General features: G+C 42.1%; 1 long non-coding RNA gene across 1 annotated transcript; it reads right to left on the reverse strand.

Annotated features, from left to right (window-relative positions):
* Window positions 1–1,555: 1,555 nt before the first annotated feature.
* LOC115099114 lies at window positions 1,556–18,368 on the reverse strand. Its single transcript, XR_003858685.1, has 3 exons — window positions 17,930–18,368; window positions 7,232–7,271; window positions 1,556–2,329 (listed from the first exon to the last, which is right to left on the reverse strand). It is a non-coding gene; the product is annotated as an uncharacterized LOC115099114 (long non-coding RNA).
* Between the last annotated feature and the right edge of the window lie 2,053 nt (window positions 18,369–20,421).

Below are 20,421 nucleotides of genomic sequence, written 5' to 3' on the forward strand. Positions count from 1 at the left end.
GATTTTTATCCCTGTTCACAAGTGTTTTTATCATTAAGGGGAAAAGTCATGAAGTAAAAGTCTGAAGACATCAATTGAAATTCCCATGTTGAAGATATGAATTCAAAACATGGCCCATGTCGGGACTGTTGTTTTTTGTTAAATCTGGACTAGAACGTTGGGGAGACCATCTCTCACAGGCAAATTTTGGAGAAACACCAATGAACTTCATAAAAAGCATAAAGATAAGTGTTTTAATTGCATAATAATAATAAATCTAAAAAAGCAACCTCTCATACAATTAAGACCAAAGATTAAAGAGAAAGCAAGTGAATGTATATTAGACTTGTAGTGCCGATTATGAAGGTCTCTCTACTTGGGTAATTGGCCTCACTATACAAGCGGTTAATACATTGTGGTTTGGACAATTTACTCTAACTTTTGTGACACTCGAGTTTTGGTTTGTTTCAAATGTCTGAACATCCCTAATACATTTATTTGTCCATATCCCAAAGTCCTTGTTCAGAGAATAGGCTGTAGAACTGTGGGATGCTTCAGCAAATGTGGACATCTCACATACTAAGACAGCATTTTGATTGTGAATTTGAACCTAAACATAAGAGGAGCAGTATTTTCACAGGACAGCTCCTTGCTTTTTGAGTAGCATGCAATGGGACAGTGTGGAATGATAAAGGGAAAGAAATGAGCAACATAGATAAAAAAAAAAAAGGGAGAAACTTCTCCAGCTGCTCAGCAAAGGGAGAAAAGCTTATTAATCTGGGAATAAAGCCCCCCAAAACTGTGGATTTTTGGTTTAGTTCCTAAGGATCTGATTGGAGGTAGACTCCTGCAGTGAGCAAAAACCTTTCACACTCATTCGCTTTCAGTATGATCTCCGATGTTATCCTCCCATGATTTTATCAATTCTTTAAAAATGCTGAGAACTAGTTTCTCCAGAATATCTTCAGAAGCTTCTCCTTTCATGTGTTCCTATTAGGGGTCTTTGGTCATCGCAGCAGGGATTATTTCAAGTCCCTCCTCCATCTCAAGTTGTTACAACTGTCTAGGAAAATAGCTTTAGCTATGTAGCCCATATCTTTTGGAATTCATTCCCTCAGAATGTATGTTTCCAGTCATCTTACCTGAGTTTTAGAAAATAGACTTCACTGCTCTGAATAGCTTCTACTCATTGTAAGGCGATGGCATCTTGTTTACTTCTGAAGACCTCAATGTCATAACAGTGAGAAGCACAGCAGTAAAATCTTTTAGAAGAAAAAGTACTGAAAATCTTCAGAGGGATAGCTGTGCTACTCTGACACTCACCTCTTGTTATTTTAGAAGAAAATTAATATCTCTGTGATCCAACAAATAACTTTTGGATGAAGTGGAAGATGTGGCCCATTAATGAATCATTTTCTGAGAAATCAATAATTTTCATTGTATTAACATTTTTATCAAATGCAATCAATAAATAATGGTATTTAAAACTACAACATCTGATGCAATTTATATTTTTTTAATATAACTCCTTCATGAAATTAGGCATTTTTTGTAAAAATACCTTGCAATGCGCAACTTTTTTGTCAGTGCAACTTGCTAGCTCTTGAGATATTAAACAAACATTTATAATCTACAGTATTTACAATGCCAACCATTACAAAGTAACCTAAAGATGCTGTCCATGCTCTGTTGGAAATGTGCATTGGGTGCAGGAGCTAAAATGTCTGATCAAATATCTGCAAAAGAGAAATTACTTCAAAAAGTGTGTTTGAAAATACAGTAAGTAAAATTTAGGTCGAATAAGTCATTATTGCTCCATTATCCTGAACAGAACAAGCCATTCAGATATGTTTTTACAGAAACAGTAAGCAGTCGGGTGTTGTAGTGGCTAATTCACGCTAAAGTGTAAACTATAATTCCCTGATGATATGTTAAGCAATTAGGTTCAATTATAAGCTTTGCTCACTGAGTCCTTGATAAATTAAGTAGTGGTTAGAGAGACATTACATGCACAATCCTTACAATTATTTGCTTTGTACTATGTATCAAAATTTTTATGACATTTTTTTCAAGTGTCTATTAAAATAATTATTCAACTGTCGACATGGGCTTATATAAGATTGTAACAAAAGACAACCCTTTCAAATCACCCACATGCATTTACTCCAGTGAGAATGTAAGGATTAACATAGGGAAGGTACAGTTAATCATGCACATCATCAGAATAGTGATTAAGTGTTCGGCATTTCTCTTTGTGAATCCCTGTGCCATGACTGTATCATTTCTGTTTAGGATCTCCTCCACAGAAACGTTTTATGGTGGCCACAGCTTCTCTTTTATTTATCAGAAGCTAAAAATGAAAATGAAAACTCATCAGTTCTGCTTTTAATATGTCTACATCTTTTGTATAACAGTAATAACCTTTCAAGAAGCATTCAGACAAGTTCCAAATATTGCTTGGTTTTGCTTCTGTAGCTACCAATTTGTAAGATGCTCATTTCCACACATACAAGATTTCCAGCTGAAACTAACAAAGTTGCCCATTTGTATGAATGGATGATAGATCTTTCTCATGTACATTTTTACTCACGGTAAAGAGGAAGCATTTTGTTTTAGAAGTGAAATCACTAAAAATGGCTTCCTCTGAATTCATTAGTAAAGGTGGGCAATACTGCAGGGAAAAGGGGAAGGGGAAGGGTGCTAAAGTTCCCAGAATGGGCAATTATTAATGTAACACCTGCGTGCTACCGAAAGTGTTTAGAAGTAATATTCTGAGTGTTTTCTGCTGAGGTGGTAGTTTCCTCCTATGGGAAATCTGTAAAGGTTGCAGCAAGGTAGGTTCCAGTTGGCTAAAGGTCATCTTTTGGTCAGAGGGTGTTACACACAGCTTTTGACAGATAGCTTTGGGCTTGATTTAGGAGAAGGTTATAAAAAGGGTGAAAAAGAATAGTACCTTAACTGTGGTGGGAACTTGCTTGGACCAAGAAGCAAACTGTGCCAGCAGGAACTTGCTACAGGGCTTGGTGGATTCCTGACCGTAGCAATAGAGGAATTTCTTCCTTGGGCAGGACAGGACTTTGTGAGTAACTCAGTCTGGGAATGGAAAGGAAAAGAAGGCCAAGGTAGGCCAGAGAAGAGACCATGTAAAAGGAGAGAGGTACTTTTGTTTTGTGAGGAGAGAAGACCCCATTAGGAACTGTGATTTCTTTTATTGTTGTTTTTTCTTTGTTCTGTTTCATCATGTTTTACTCTGAATCAACTGCAGTAAACTATTTTTAACACACATATTTTTAACACACATATTTTTAACACACATATTTTCAACACACATATTGAATGGACATTTATTTATTTCATGGGAGTGTCCTTGGCCCAGTTTTGGCCCTGCAGGTTATCCTGCCCCTACTCCATGGCCCAAGAGATAATTTCCCCCACTTTGGGAGAGTATCCCTAGTGCTCCACAAGGCTGGGAAGGTGACTCCAGATGGACCAGGGAGTTACATAAAAATTATAGTAATTGGGGACCCAAGATGGTGTTTGAGTAGCAACATACTGAGACTGCTCTATGCTCATGATCCACAAGTCCTTTTTATATTACTATTTTTATTATGTCATTCAACCTATTGGTGTTTTATCTCATTATGGTAAAGATTAATAGAAGATATAAGATTTTCACCTTGGACCTAGAGACAGTGCCTGTTTCAAGGCCAATGGACCTGTACATAATCCAGGCATCTCTTCTTTGAGAGTATCCTGGGGGGAGGGGGGCTCTATGGAATGAGATCATATGGGTAGCATCCCTGAATTAGATCTCACTCAGTTCCAGGGTTCATAAGCCGCCTGAGCAGCCTGAAGTAAGACTGGCCTGCTGGAATGGATGCTGCTACTTACTAATACTTCCAAATTCATGTCGACATGAAAGAGAGACACTGTGAGCACTGGAGGACCATTGTTTAGAGCTGGCCAGCAATGAAGCATGGCCAAAAGCACTAGCAGAGAAGACACTGAAGATGGGCATGAAATAAGAATCAGAACTGGGAGCAAGTCATTGGTCCAGGGGGGACCTATTATTGAAGCCAAATATGCTAATTTAATAGGGTCCAGAAATAAAAAATAATAAATAAAATGGACTATCTGGGATGCAGAGTGCTTAGGCTGAAAAGGGGAGAGAGAGAGAGAGAGAGGCCCAGGCAGACAGAGACAGCCAGAGGATGACACTGCAATACTGAAGAAGGCCAGGGGTGTGCTCAAATAGTGTTGAGCAGCAGAGCATCCCAACAAGGAAAAGAGGGAGCAGTAGTGAGAGAAAAATCTAATTGGCAATTAAATACTGTGGTTGTATGAGCAGCATTGTCAGGTCACCATCAAAGCCAGGGCCCTCCTGCAAACTACTTCTGCTGCCTGATAGAGAGAGCATGGGAAGAATCAACTGGCCAGCAGCAGTCAATGATAATAGTGATCACCGTCACTGCTGAGTCCAACGCTACCAGCCATGCTGGGGAAAAGGAGAGATGGTGTGTCCCTGCCTGCCAACTCGTCGGCTGCTGCCATCACCTCGTCTGCCTTCCTCCTCCCGCCCTGATGTGCTGACAGGATATTGTTTTCCTCTTCTGCCTGCAATCAGGTAAGTGTCCAATCTTTGCTCCTCCATGGTTGTTTTATTTTTGTTTTGTTTTGTTTTTAAAAGGAGAAAGTGAGGATAGGTATCGGGGCCTTGGGAAGCCCCAATGCTATGATAAGGATGGTTAGGCCAGGCCCGCTGATGTCACTGATGATGTCAGAAAGATACCCGTGATCTGAGGGGGGGGGGGGGGGGCACTCAATTTCAGTAAAAATAAAAATAAATACAATTTAAAGGAAATAAAGGTGATAGCCAGGTAAGTGGACCCTGGCCACCTGACCAACCCCACCTGGTAATATTAAAAATCAAGTTCTCCTCAATAGGAATCCTGCATAATTTGGGATTAGAAAACCCCTAAAGCCTCTAGGCCTCAGGAATCTTTGATGATGGGCACCAGAGGGAACCCTTAGTACCTCCAACCCAGACATTGTTTGGGAATTGTTAATTTTAAAAGACAATGGTAAATGTCTCCCACCAGCTGAAAATGTTTTGTTTTTTTTAAAGTAGAAATGGCATATATAGATTTTGATGGACTAAGACAATTTTTACTAATGGGAAAAACATTCTCGGACATCTGCAGCAAGAACAAATTTAATATTTTAAAACAAATGGTAGCATCCGTCAACCCCTAAAATTACTGGACTTGCCAAAGTATCCCAGAAAAAACTAGGATACCATGATGATCTAAGAAATTCCCAAACCATATGGGTTTCGTGGATATGGCTTTGCTAGCAATCAGTGAACAGGTAAGCGCAACAGTATTAGAACAGGTAAAAGCACAAATACACTTGAAGATATCAAACACTGCTGGAGAAAAAATAAAATAATAGAAAAATTCTAGAAATTCTACATAAGTAACACAAGGACTTAGGCTAATCAATGTTAGTTGAGGGAACACCTAGCCTATATATATATATAAAAAAAAAATAGAGCCTGATGACATCAGTGCACAGCGATCTAGCCAAGCCAGAAAAGGAAAAGACATTTTAGAATTTCAGCAGAACAGAGGTTGAACTTAACCAGAGCAGAAGCAGTGTCACAGTGCTCCAATCAAAAAGCCTTAAAAAATGATAAAACATTTTCTAGAAGGGAAAGAACAGTGAATAATGCATGATTAAGAGCAAATTAGTAGTGAGAGTGAATGATATTGAGCATTCTATCTGGTCAAGGTAACGTCAGAGTAGATGAGTTAATGTTAACTCTAATGCTGGAACGCAGAGACTTTAAGCAGTTTAATTGAGATAGAAAAAAAGACTGAGAAAGTGTATCATCGAGGGATAAAATAAGTTGTTCAGAGAACAAGACAAGATATTAAATTTACAGTCATACACCACCATCAACTCTGAGATAAAATAATTGTCCCCTCGTATAAGGAATAACTGTGAATGTTGCTGATAAGTAACAAGTTAATCATTCTGACCAAGCGATCCCATATGTTACAAAGGGTAGAAAAGTGAAGGGATACAATGCTAAGCTTTGAGAGTGAGTGATGCTACAAGAGTGAGTGTTATCACTTGCATAGTTCTTCTTCTTTAGATAGGGCTAAATCAATTATATTTTGTTTTGCCGATTTTGGGCAGCCGGCGCACGCCGATCCAGGATTTTATAAGATACGTGCGGCTACGCGCGTATCTTATAAAATCCAGCGTACTTTTGTTAGCGCCTGGTGCGCCAACAAAAGTACGCGAACACGCTTTTTTTTTTAAATCTACCCCCAAGCGTTGAGACTAGTACACTGAGGAATACACAACTTTAGTCTGTGTAAGATTGGACGGTGGAGGGAGTTTTGAGTTTATTAAAGTAATAAGTAATAAGAAGAAGAAAGTAGAAAAAAGAAAGAAGATAGAATGAACTATTATCCTACTTAAAAGCTAAGGGGTAGATTTTAAGAGGTATGCGCGGACGTACATGTGCTTGCACTACCCGGCGCGCACACATGTACGCCCGATTTTATAACGTGCACACGCAGGCGTGCACGTTATAAAATCAGGAGTTGGCACGCACAAGGGGGTGCACAATTGTGCACCTTGAGCATGCCGAGCCGCGCTGCCTTCCCCGTTCCCTCCCAGCCAATTACGAGCGGCCTTGGAGGGAACTTCCCTACCCCCCACCCCACCTTCCCTTCCTCTACCTCCCCCTACCTCCTCCACCCTTTTCCCTCTACCTTTTTCTTTTTTTTTGTTGTGGTTGTAAAACCTACTTCAGCCCCACGGCTGAAGTAAGTTGCACGCGCCGACCAATTGCCGGCACGCGATCCCCGGCACAGCAGCAAATGGCCGCTGTGCCAGGAGCCTCTGACCCCGTCCAGCCCCCGGACCACCCCACCCCACCCCCTCCCCGCCCCTTTTTAAAGCCTGGGACTTACACGCGTCCTGGGGCTTTACACACGTCGCCGAGCCTTTTGTAAATAGGCCCGGCGCGCGTAAGACCGGTTACATGTGTAAATCCTCCAGATTTATGTGCGTACCCTTTTGAAAATCCAGCCCTACGTGTGTGCACACACCAACACAACCAGCAATATCAGACAAAATAAAAGAAAGAGAAAGAAGGAAGTAAAAGAAAAGTAAAACAAATAGAAAGATACCAAGAGAGACAAAGAAGAAAAAAAACAAAACTTAAAGAGATACTTACGCAGAGAGATCTGAAGTCCATATTTGTTCAGTTCGGTAACCTAAGGAGACCCAAGAACAATACAAGTATCATTTTTTTGAGTCAAATAACAAAAATAAATATATTAGCTAAAATAATAACTTTCCATAGTCAGCTAATTCTTTTCTGACTGTGAGCTCGAGTTTTAACTTGGAACTCTGATGTACTTCACTCTAAGTTCTAGTAGTGATAGGTCTAGAGCAGGAGACGGGAACCTTTTTGGCTGAGAGAGCCATGAACGCCACATATTTTAAAATGTAATTCCGTGAGAGCCATACTAACTACAACCCCCCACCCTCCTGACACCCCCCCCAAGACCTAACAAACTAATTTACTACAAGCCCCTACTCTCCTGACACCCCCAAGACCTGCCAAATTAATTTACTACAACCCCCACCCTCCTGACCCCCCCAAGACCTGCCAAAAGTCCCTGGTGGTCCAGCGGGGGTCCAGGGCTCACAGACAAATCTTTAATAAAAAGGTAAAAATCTAACAAAACCCTCCACTCTCCTGACACCCCCCAAGACCTCCAAAATTAATTTACTACAACCCCCCACCCTCCTGACCCCCCCAAGACCTGCCAAAAGTCCCTGGTAGTCCAGCGGGTGTCCAGGAGCGGTCCAGGAGCGATCTCCTGGACTTGGGCTGTCGGCTGCCAGTAGTCAAAATGGCGCCGACGGCCCTTTGCCCTCACTATGTCACTGGGGTCGACCAATGGCGGTGGTAGCCCCTGTGACATAGTAAGGGCAAAGGGCCGTCGACGCCATTTTGACTACTGGCAGCCGACAGCCCAAGTCCAGGAGATCGCTCCCGGATCGCTCCCGGACTGCTCCTGGATCCCCGCTGGACCACCAGGGACTTTTGGCAGGTCTTGGGGGGAGGGGGTCAGGAGGGTGGGGGATTGTAGTAAATTAATTTTGGAGGTCTTGAGGGACATCAGGAGGGTGGGGGGTTTTGTTAGATTTTTACTTTTTTATTAAAGATTTGTCTGCGAGCCAGATGCAGCCATCAAAAGAGCCACATCTGGCTCGCGAGCCATAGGTTCCCGACCCCTGGTCTAGAGGAACAAAAGAAGCAAAAAGTACAGTTTGTTGGGTTGTTTTTTTTTTTTTACATATAAAAAATTGTTTATAGTGCAAATAATCTCTTTTATGTGAAATAAAAGATTAATATTAATATTTAGCTTTGACACATTTAGTTTAAAAAATGTTTATATAATGCTGGTGATTCCATCGGACTTACTTCATCTTAAAACTCTGCCTTTCCCTTCTACCACTTAGGAACTATTTGGGTAGAAATATTCCCCTTAGTCCTGGTAAGGTGCCCTGAATAAAAAGAAAGGTACCCTTTTTGCAAACACCTAGTGACACGGTATTTAAAACCCCTAAAAATAGTATAATTGTAACTCGGCCACCAAAAGCGGGAAGCACAAAACAGGGGGAGTAGTAGACCAAGACTGGAAATGACAACCAGGAATACTTTTCCCGAGTGGAGAATGGCTGACTCAAGTGTTTAATAGGTAAATCGAAATAGATGCAGGTGAAACTACACATGACTCTCAAAATCTAAGTAAACATCAAACTTCACTTAATGAGAGTCAAAAATATCACAATATACATAACATACATGTGTAAACCCTTTTATTACAACAGCTTCAAGGAAAGATACAAACTCTAAAAAGAATCCCAATCACTCCACATTCATCGCTTAAAAACACTGAACATCAAAAAAAGAATTTTTGCAAAATACAAAAACATCAGTATCATTCTGAATGACATACATCAAAAGTGCCACTCTTTGCAAAAAATATAAATTACAAATGTAACAACCACGAAAAAAATCTTTAATGGAACCTTCTTTTCTTAAATAGCGTCACAACAATGAACATCATCATTGTTTCAAAAGTGTAGTGGTAATTATTTTTTCATAGAGATGTTATCCTCGTCTCCTAAATAAGAGCCTTCTTCTTCTAAATATATGCTCAAGTAATTTTGAAGGCTTAGCTTCACTTGAGCTTTTGCTCACATTCTCTTGCCCATTCCCAACAAGGGAACCTCGTTTCGCTCATTGGGCTTCCTCAGGGGAAACGTTTATATCTATAATACCAAAACAGATATGTGTCAGACCCTAAATATCAAACTTTCTATATATAACAAATACTCTTAAAATAATTACCCAATAATTCCTTGACTGAGCGAGAAGATGTAATCCCACCAATAAACACAAATGACGTTAGCTAAACACCTGTGCTGCAGCCTTCTATGAAACTGTCAAAAAAATGTATCTTCACCAAGTTTTTAAACAACAAAAACAAATATTCTGAGCAAAAAATACAACACCAAAAGGGTTTACACATGTATGTTATGTATATTATGATTTTTTGACTCTCATTAAGGTAAGGCCTATATAGGCCACAAGCCAAAGAGTAAGAGAGCAGAAGACATGCACTCCTTTATCAACTTCTATTGCTTAACAAGGTAGAGATTACTTATCAGCCTCTCCATGCCCCAGTTATGTCTGCTATGACTCCTCCTCACCTTCAGAGGCCCTCAGTGAGCCTCATTATAAGCCTGGCTAAGCTTCTCCTCGCTGTTCACATCAAGCCCAAGTCTCAGCTCTATGTAACCAAGCCCTACCAGAACCACCTTTCCTCTTCATGGAGTCACACTTGCCTCTCTAACCTGGCCCCTCTAGTCTTGTGCCTTGCCTTGTGGCCTCTGGGTCTTCTGCTCTCTTGTTTCTTGTCTTGTGGCCTATCTAGGCTTTACCTTCCCTGTGGCCTCTGGGCCTTCTTGATCCTTGCTCTTTGTCTTGTGGCCTATCTAGGCCTTACCTTCCCTGTGGCCTCTGGGCCTTCTTGATCCTTGCTCCTTGTCTTGTGGCCTATCTAGGCCTTACCTTCCCTGTGGCCTCTGGGCCTTCTTGATCCTTGCTCCTTGTTTTGTGGCCTATTTAGCCTTTATTTTGCCTTGTGGCCTCCAGGCCTAATGCTTTCTTGCTCTTTGTTTTGCAGCCTAACTAGGCCTTTCCTTGCTTAGTGGCCTCCGGATCTCTACCTAACTTCCTTCCAGCCTGCAGCCTTGTTGCCTTTGGGCTTCTGTTTTATTTGTTCTGTGTTGTCTTGCCTAGACCTTGCCTGGTCTTATCCTGGTCTGTCAGGTCCAGTCCTGTTCTTGTCTTCCCTCATAGTCTTGTCCCAGCCTGTATATAGTTAAAGTTCCTGACTAGTAACCTGCCTTGCCTGTGTCTTTTTCATTCTGTGCTCAGTGCCTTGCCTTGACCCTGTTTGTGTTCAGTAAAAGTCCCAGCTCAGTGTCCTGCTCCAGCCCTGCTCCAGCCCATCCAACCCTGCTCCAGCTTGCCTAGCCTTACTCCAACACTGCTCCAGCCTGACTAGCCTTACTCCAGCTGGTTCAGCTCTGTTCCAGCCTGTATGAACTCAGGCTGCGCTGTCATGCATTGTGTACAGAGTAGTGGCACCCTTTTTTACTTGGTTAAAGATGCCAAATTGCCTGCTACATCTCTGCCTGGAGGGACATTTAACCAGTCTGGTTTTCTGGATATCTGTTCTAAATATACAATGTATACATTGGAGATTTGGTGTTTGCAGATTGCATGCACATTCATTGTGGCTATCCTGAAAAAAATCCTCCAGAGAATTTCTGAGGTGAGCAAACTAATGGAATTGCTGCTAAAACAGAGGATAATGTAGCTTTTGAAGTCCAATGGATTGCAAGATCTGAGGCAGCATGGATTTTACCAAAGGTAAATTATGTCAGACAATTCTGTTCAATTTCTTTGATTGGGTGACCAGAGACTTGGATCAAGCGAGAGTGCTAGATGTAGTGAACTTGGATTTCAGTCATGCCTTTGACACAGTTCTGCATAGGAGACTTATAAATAAATTGAACGCCCTTGATATGGGTCCTACAGTGAATGACTGGGTTAGAAAGTGGCTTAGTGGGAGCAACAATTGGTAGTGGTAAAAATAATTTTCTCTGAGGAGGGGGGTGTTACTAGCAGTGTACTTCAGGGATCGGTCCTTTTCAACATTTTTGTGAGCAACTTAGTGGAAGGATTAACAGTTTGTTTTTTCACTGATGGTAGCAAAACCTGTAACAGGGTAGACAGCCAGGAAAGTGTGGAAACCATGAGGAGGGATCTAGTGAAGCTCAAGAAATGGTCTTGATTTAAAGCTAAAAATGCAGTTATGCATGGAGATGAAATTCCTCTAAGCATGAAAAAAGAGCGGGATCTGGGGGTGATCATATTTGATGATCTTAAGGTGGCCAAACAGGTGGATAAGTTAACAGCAAAAGCTAGAAAGATGCTTGACTTCATAAGGAGAGGAATGATCAGCAGATAAAGGGAGATGATATTGCCCCTGTATAATCCCTGGTGAGATCTCATTTAGAATATTGTGCATAATTCTGGAGACCGCAATTTCAAAATGGATATAAACAGGATGGAGTCAGTCCAGAGAGTGGCTATTAAAATGGTTGGTTCTCATTTTAAAGCATATTGGGATATAGAAGCTAATAAATAAATAAATAAAAATCTAAATGTACACCTTAGAGGAAGGCAAGATAGGGGAGATATAATAGAGACATTTAAATATTTCAAAGATTTCCATGCACAGGAGGTGAGCCTCTTTCAACAGAAAGGAAGCTCTAGAAGGAGGGGTCATGTGATGAGGTTGAAAGGGAGTAGACTCAGGAATAATCTTAGGAAATATATCTTTACAGAGAAGCTGGTGGATGCGTGGAACAGCTTCCCAGTAGAGTTGGTAGAGACAAAAACAGTATTTGAATTCAAGAAAATGTGGGATAAATACAGGAGATCTCTACGGAGTGATGGGAATTATCAAGATAAATTAAATGGGAAGATGGGCAGATTAGATGGACTATATGATCTTGTTTCTGCCATCATATTTCTGTGTTTCTGTATTTCTATGTTTCAATATTTCTATCAGTGATTTAGGGAACAGAGCTGCCCCTCCTCGCCCCCAGGTCATATTACCCACTAAACCTCACAATAAAAATCACATATCTTCCCCTCAATTCATTCCTTACAATAATTTGGAAATAATGTGCTGGTGTAACTGGTCTTTATAAAAATAAGTAAAAGCAATTTAAAAGCAAACTGCCATTAAACACAAAGGGAGATCATTTAGTGAAGTCATATATTGAGGTCAATAAGTTGGGACTTATCCAGCTAAGTGGCAAAATCTGAATATCCAGCCCTGTTCAGCAGCCACCACTTAGCTGGATAACTAGTTATCTGGATAAGTAGTCAGCTAAGTGGTGGGCAAGACAGAGGCATAACAATAGGAGCTACTTATCTGGCTAAGTTAGGCCTAGAGCCATTAAGCCGTGATGTATTGTCGAGAGGTCCCACTATCGCAGGAGGTGCCATTGTGATAGTTGGGCCCTTCCCCTGAAAAAGCATCATGGCTATGTGAAGTTTTTTTGTCTCATGGCCAAACACCATGAAACAAAAGAAAGTGGTGAGTGGTCCTTTAATGAGATGGCCAAAAAGAAAAAGTCAGTGCTGACCCCTAGCTCAACACAGAATCACCATTCAAGGCAGCCACTATGCTCCAGAAATAAAAAATTAGAACAATGAGCTAGTGTGGCTCATTGGTAAAGATCCATACATCAGTATGTAAAATATTGTCTGGCCTGGGAGCCCTCTGCCTTAAGTTTATCTGAACAGAGTTAGCTGACAGAGAAAGAAGAGAGAGAGAGAGAGAGACTAGCTATGAGGCCTTTATAGTAGTTAGGTATTTATACCTCTATAGGAGGCCCACCTAGTTACTCGAGGTGAGGTTTAGGTAGTAGTGTAGGGGTTAGAGGTCACATTGACATTCAGAGTGAGACATACAAACAGAACAGTATACTCTTGTGAAGAACTGATGACCTTTGGAGTGAGGAAACTCACACAAAGATGAGATTTGTACAATGTTCTCTCAATCTAGCTTGATGTTACCCAGGTTGAGCGTCCATCAAGCTAGGTTGAGAGAACATTGTACAAATCTCATCTTTGTGTAAGTTTCCTCACTCCGAATGTCATCAATTCTTCACAAGACTATACTGTTCTGTTTGTACGTCTCACTCTGACTGTCAAAGTTGCCCCTAACCCCTACACTACTACCTAAACCTCACCTCAAGTTACTAGGTGGGCCTCATATAGAAGTATAAATACCTAGCTACTATAAGGTCCTTTATAGGTTGTCTCTCTCTCTCTCTCATGAAAAAGGTGTAGTTATTTCTGGTGTTAAAATTGTGTGATATGGCTTTGCAAACTGTGAAGGCAGAACTCCAAATTAGTTATCAGGTTAACTCTGAATATTGAAGTTATCTAGCTAACTTAACTCCTCCCACTTACACCCCTGGCAATTCTCCTAACTTATCTGGCTATATTTTAGCCATATCAAAATTTATATGACTAGAATTTTACCAGATAAGTGCCCAAATCTTCATTTAGCATGCTTCTATAGACCTCATTATTTCTTGACTAGCTTTTGTGAGCCATACTCTTTTCCTCAAGTCAAAAAGAAATTGCAGGTAAAATAGAAATATGATATTACCTGATCATACAAGAAGATCACCGATCATATAACAGTGATCATGTGAAAGAGGAGGGGGAGCTGGTGTGTTAGCAGAGTGATCAAACAATTCAAAACTACTGTAAAAGTACTTAACAGCAGCTCAGGCTTTTTAATGCACTTATAGACATAAGTATGCAGCCTTTCTGTCACCTTCATATTGCTCATTTTGTTTTGAACCACTGAAAGGAGTGTCGATCACAAAAGCTGGCCCAGAAATCTATTAAGTTAACCCACCAAAAGGGGTATCACTTTATATTTTCTGCTCATTCACCCTTATTTCCACATATTAATGTTTGAATTGTATTTCAAGCACACGCGTTACTGTGGAAAAGCCTACTGAGAGATGCTTGCTCTGCCTCACTTCCCGAGACACTTTGGGTTTCATTACACAATTCAACAAGGGGCTCCTAGGAGCCTTCTCCAGTACATCATGCACATAACTACTACTACTATTACTGCTATTTATGATTTATTAGGTATGTGTACCACTGTACATATAAACGTGATGGTCCCTGTTCCGTGGAGCTTACAATCTAGTTAAGATAAACATACATGACAAACAAGAGTCTGTGGGAAGTATATTTCTTTTACAGAAGTTCTTAGGATTTAATAGCAACATCAAAAAGGTGACAAAGTTCCTCATGAGAGGCTTCTAGGAAAAGTAAAAAGTAATGGGATAAGAGGTGATGTCATTTTGTGGATTACAAACTGGCTAAAAGACAGGAAACAGAGAGTAGGATTAAATGGACAATTTTCTCAGTGGAAAAGGGTAAACAGTGGAGTGCCTAAGGGATCTGTACTTGGACCTGTGCTTTTCAGTATATTTATAAATGATCTGGAAAGGAATACAATGAGTGAGGTAATCAAATTTGCAGATGATACAAAATTATTCAGAGTAGTTAAATCACAAGCTGATTGTGATAAATTGCAGGAGGGCCTTGTGAGACTGGAAAATTGGGCATCGAAATGGCAGATGAAATTTAATGTGGATAAGTGCAAGGTGATGCTTATAGGGAAAAATAACCCTTGCTGTAGTTACACGATGTTAGGTTCCATATTAGAAGCTAGCACCCAGGAAAGAGATCTAGGCGTCATAGTGGATAATACATTGAAATTGTCAGCTCAGTGTGCTGTGGCAGTCAAAAAAGCAAACAGAATGTTAGGAATTATTAGAAAGGGAAAGGTGAATAAAACGGAAAATGTCATAATGCCTCTATATCATTCCATGGTGAGACCGTACCTTGAATACTGTGTACAATTCTGGTCACCGCATCTCAAAAAAGATATAGTTGCGATGGAGAAGGTACAGAGAAGGGCAACCAAAATGATAAAGGGGATGGAACAGCTCCCCTATGAGGAAAGACTAAAGCGATTAGGACCGTTCAGCTTAGAGAAGAGACGGCTGAGGGGGGATATGATAGAGGTGTTTAAAATCATGAGTTGTCTAGAATGGGTAATTGTGAATCAGTTATTTACTCTTTTGGATAATAGAAGGACCAAGGGGCATTCAATGAAGTTAGCATGTAGCACATTTAAAACTAATCGGAGAAAGTTATTTTTCACACAACACACAATTAAACTCTGGAATTTGTTGCCAGGAGATGCGGTTAGTGCAGTTGGGTTTAAAAAAGGTTTGGATAACTTCATTACCTGCTATTAATCAAGTTGACTTATTTATATTCCACTTCAAAGTGGATTACATGCAGGTATTTCCCTATCCCCACTGGGCTTACAGTCTAAGTTTATATCTGAGACAATGGAGGATGAAGCAACTTGCCCAAGGTCACAAGGAGTGACAGCAAGACTCAAACCCTGTTCTCATGGATCATAGCCCACTGCTCTAACCCCTAGGCTACTCCTCTACTTAGAAAATAGCCACAAGCATCAGTAACATGGGATACATTTAGTTTGTGGGTACTTGCCAAGTACTTATAGCCTGGATTGGCCATTGTTGGAAACAGGATGCTGGGCCTGATGGACTCTTGGTCTGACCCAGTATGGCATGTTCTTATATGAATATGTGAATATGGCCAGAGAGGGGAGCATGAAGAACGGACTCAGGAAGTATTTTCTTGGCATATGGCACAGGGAAGTGGAAAGCACAGTCGAAAGCTTGTAGTGGAGGAGAAGGGTACAAATAAGAGCGACTTACCAGATGAATGGAGTTCACGACGAAGGGTGAGGGAGAGAAAAGAGAAACTGAAGAATGAATTGATTTAAGTGAAGTACACGAGGTTTCAACAGTATGTGGAAGGAGTCAGGGAGTCAGCATAGCGACTTGAGCTGGGGACTTACTTGGTCAAGCAGCTTAACGTAACTGCATTCTAGAGAGATATTTTGCTTATTTATTTTAACAATGCTGAGTTTTTATGCCAGTTTTCTAACATTTTGTACCTATGGCAACAACTTCAGTACGTGAGTCCATAGTAGGCTTTTCAGCAGAGGTTTAAATAGGGAAATCACAATTCAATTATTTTTTTCAATGTCAATTTATTATTTCCACTTTCCATATCGAGGTAGATTGTTAAAGATGACTGATTGGGAACCTGAGACGGGAAACATGTTTTCCCCCTGGATATGATGTAGGTATTCCATGGACTCCTACCAGAAATAAAGGGGGCACTGCCTCTGAACAGGATGTGTGTAAACTTCACCTGGTGGCTGGTGACAGGTGTCTCCCCCTTAAGTGGCCAGGGCCAGAGTTCCTCACACTGGTGCCCAGAGCAGAAACAAAACCAGTGCCAAGCCCCAAGAAGCTCCTCCTCAGTGACATCACTCAGATTTGCCAAGGGGGCCCCAGGCGGCAATTGATCTGCTTCTTTCTCTCTCTCCCCCCCCCTTACACCCCCATAAAATCAATCCTGTTTGTTGCTCTGTGTTGTTACTCGTGAGTTATTTTATTTCAGTGGAACCCAAACTGTGAGATAGCACATGCTAGCTGGAAGACTTGCTGGCAGAGCGCTAGATAGAACAGGCATGCTCAGCCAAGAAATGTAAGAAGCAGCAGACTGCCAGGCAGCAGCTTGCGAATGATTTTTAAACACACCACACTAATTTTGCATAATCAAAGCTGTGCAACATGCCACAGTTTGATTTAGAAGTTGCAATGTTTTTGAACATTGAGGTAGTTCTCGTGGTTTCCTCATTGCTTCTAAGTGCTTCCCCCGTAGAGAAAGAGAGAGAGAGCTAGGGGGAGAAGGTGGTGGTGGAGGAAACTCTGTTCTAAGGCATTTGGAAGGGTTGAGAAAAGTTTGGGCTGTTTGTTCTGCCTTAATTCAAATATGACATGTTTCGCTGCTAAACACCGCCTCCCGCCCGGCTTCTCAGTGTCTGGGGAGTATAGAAGCAGCAGCAACCACAGGTAACCCCCAAACCTCTCGCCTGCACCCCGAAGATCAACTGCCCCCACAGCCATGCTTGCCCTGCAGTCCTACTGTGCTGTGTTCAAGCGCCCGCAATAGCAGGGCTGAGCCGTCACTGTTATTTGCAGGCTGCAATGTTGCTGCCGATTTGCCTCCTAACAGGAGTTGCACTCGCTGGAGGCCGGAGGTCTTTCCTGCTCCCGCCCAACATTGACTTTCTTTCCAGGTGAAGCGCTAGGAAGGGGCACGGAGCCGCTCGCCCCGGAAAAGTCTTCTCGGCCCTGCCTGTTGCAAGAGGAAGCGGGCGCAAGGGTCCCCCTCCCCTCCGACACATCGCCTGCCCTTCTTCCGAAGATTTCTCGCCACCGTCTCCTCGGCAGGCGAGGGAGAGAGAGAGAGGAGCGGCGCTGAGCCCGCAGGCGGGGAGGACGAGGCGGGCTGCCCATCCCTCCGCGGGGTAGCCGGGTCGGGGGCGCCCGCTCCCACCTGTGGGAGTCCCCCCCCCCCCCCCCCTCCAGGGCAGGTGCGTGTGCTCGCGCTTCCCGCAGTCCCGCAGGCGGGTGAGGAGGGAGACGCGGAGATCGCGATCCGCAGTCGCCGCCTTTCCTGCGGTGGGAGAAGGGCGCCGGGGGGCTCACGCCGCTTCCGCTCAGCCCCCGCCCCCTCCGTGCTTTGCGGCGTAAGGTTTGGCGCCATCCTGAGTCCTACCCGGGCACCGCCGTCCTGATTTTCCTGCTTCTTCGGATTTCTCGCGCGCTCTCTCTCTCTCTCTCACTCTGGAGATCTTTTGGCTCCGCTTTTTGTTACAGCAGGAAGGGAAGTTGCGAGTCGTCTCCCACCCTTTGCCCTAGGGGTGTTGGGACGGCAGGACAGGCGGCTGCAGTGTGAGCTGCTGTCATCCCCCCAGAGACTCCTGGGGGTCTGGGGAGTCCGCTTTCTTTGCGGCTGGCAGGCTTTCTGTAGTGTCCGCAGCTCGCCTGAAACAAACAAAACGCAGAAACCCCCCCCTTTGCAGAGTCTTGGAAATTAAAGTTCCCGAGGCTGGTGGTGGGACTCTTCCAAGATCAAAGGTGCAAACATCACAGGACGAGCGAGCCGACTGAGCTAATGCATCCTAACCGCTGAATCTCACGCGGAGACATACTAAGTCGGAAAAGGGTTCCTAATGCGGTGGAAGGATGATTGGTCAGGCGTGGAGAGGTTACTGGTGAACGGTGGTGGCTTTTGAAGATGGTTTTCTTTGGGATTACACGTGGAGACAGGCTGCCTGTCAAAGGGGGCGCTGACTGGTGATTGTAATTGACATTTTTACTCAGGAGAACGGTTTTCAATGGCTCCATCTCCCAGGATAAGCAGCAGAAAAGATGTCAACGCCTTGCCAAGCATGTCTTCAACTTTCTGGGCAATCATGATCTTGGCTAGCCTCCTAATCGCATACTGCAGTAAGTACATGTGTGTCCTCAGGTGGCTGCCACAGGATAAACATGCACGCCCTTTGCATGCATCTGAAGCAATAGCATTTATTAAGTCAAGGTTTCAAATAGTAGGAGCACAGGTTTGTTTTTTTTCCCCACCTATTAGCATCATCCACCTATCACCCCCTCTACCTCTCACTGTTTCCACTCTCAGTTTCACAAGGCTTAGAATAACTCACAGGACGGAAACTTTCCCCTTTTCCTTCCCCAAACATTTTGGTTTTGCCCTGAAGTTCTAGGCAAAACCAAAGTGCTTAGAGAAAGGGAACAGGAAACTAGGTGTGTTTGTGTTACCCAGTGAGTGCAATATGGTGTTACTGTTCATTATCTTTTAGCTGGCTAAGAGTTTTTCCCGCTACACCTATACTTACTCACCTCACATAAGACACTTTATGAAGCATGTTGTGTAGGTTGGTTTTTCCTCAGTAAAGAATACTAATTCCAATGACAGATGTCTTAATATCATCAGGACCATATGTGACTCTCTGACTGTGAAATTGCATTGGAACAGACCCCAGAATTTACTTAGCACTGCTTCAGCAGTATATTAAAGAACACCATGGTTTCTACAGGCCTTGCTATTTGATAGCTTACCCATTGCTTTCTGTGCATTAGTTTGTGTCTGACAGCTAACTTCCTGGATTCTGCCATGTAAATCAGATATTGGAAGGACATGGCATAATTTTAGAAAAGGAAGCCTGAGCTTTTCCATATTTGATATTTGTATTATTTCTTCTATTTTGAACATTTATTTACTTAACATTTAATTTCCCTTTTCTCAGTGCTGCAGAGGCTTATATATATATATATATATATATAATTCTTTGGATGGTATGAACTGGAAAAAATGATTGCAAAATTGGGGGGTGCCAAATTCATCCTTCCTTCAATCATTGATTGCATTCTGCACTGCAGCAAGTACATTCTTACCTTTATCAGTGGAAAATGAATCCTGTTCTCAGTATTTCCCATGTGTACTGGTAGCATGGATTGTCTGGGATGAGTGTATGTATGTTGAGGTGTAATGGGTGCAGACGATGATCTAGAAATGGATTCAGAGTTTAAAGAAGGTGCCTGCAGCACTCTCTCACCCTACATTCTGTTCACTGTAACCTTGTCAAATTTGCCTTCTCTCATCATTCACTGAATGAGATTGCAGGTAGCACTGATCTTATGTAAGGATGTATAATCATGTATGGCTAAATAAAGTAACCACACAGGGAGGTAAAATGTAAATATGTGTCATTTTTATTTGTATGGTATCTAGTCATTTAAATTTTGATCCTAAATATTGTAATATCCAATCCCCTATGAATTCTGTTGTGTACTGCATAAAATAGTGTTGGCACTGACATCATACAATGGTCCTACATCCTTTTTAAAATTAAATCTGCATTAATTAACATTCAGATTTCTCTCTGACAAAATAGCTTTGTAACATAATTATGCTATAACTCTGATTTACAGCATTTATAGGAGCCATCTGTTGAACATGTTATGGTTTCCTGGCTGAGAATCATAAGAGGTTTCTCCTGCTTGTATTGCACCTTCTAAAAATTGATACGCTACTCTACATGGGTTAACTACACATTTCAAAAACCAGTCTATCAGGACCTCTTTCCTGACAACATATAGTAGAAGCTTTTGTCATTTTCCTGAAAAGATGGGATGGATATCATTCAGCATTCGGTCGGGGGGGAGGGGAGGAATAGTAAGAGGGGGTGG

This window comes from Rhinatrema bivittatum, chromosome 9, assembly GCF_901001135.1.
Source record: "Rhinatrema bivittatum chromosome 9, aRhiBiv1.1, whole genome shotgun sequence".
Classification (NCBI taxonomy): Eukaryota; Metazoa; Chordata; class Amphibia; order Gymnophiona; family Rhinatrematidae; genus Rhinatrema; species Rhinatrema bivittatum.